The sequence below is a fragment of the Populus euphratica genome, unplaced genomic scaffold (assembly GCF_000495115.2).
Source record: "Populus euphratica unplaced genomic scaffold, PopEup_1.0 scaffold196.1, whole genome shotgun sequence".
In the NCBI taxonomy this organism is placed as follows: domain Eukaryota; kingdom Viridiplantae; phylum Streptophyta; class Magnoliopsida; order Malpighiales; family Salicaceae; genus Populus; species Populus euphratica.
This window is the reverse complement of record NW_011500075.1, coordinates 111,075-111,292: the sequence shown is the minus strand read 5'-3', so window position 1 is coordinate 111,292 and position 218 is coordinate 111,075. Positions and strand designations below refer to the sequence as shown.

At 61.5% G+C, this 218-nt stretch overlaps 1 protein-coding gene across 1 annotated transcript in view; it reads right to left on the bottom strand.

Moving 5' to 3' along the window:
- The window catches only part of LOC105108589 (TMV resistance protein N-like), a 13,524-nt gene that overhangs the window by 5,988 nt on the left and 7,318 nt on the right, over positions 1-218 (bottom strand). The window lies entirely within an intron of this gene.

The window sequence follows — 218 nt, the reverse complement described above, 5'->3', positions numbered from 1 at the left end:
AACCCCAGCGAAAACCCAACGTCCTGCATGCCTGCACGAGCCTGCACGCGCCGCCACCAGCACTGTCCATGCTCGTCTTCCTCGCCCGTTTCCTGCAACTTGACCCGCCACGGCATCAGCCACGTCAACAATTCAGCACTGTCATCAGCCACATCAGCAGTCTGACTAGTCAACCTGCCACGCCATCTGCCACGCCCACAGACACGTCACCGGCCACG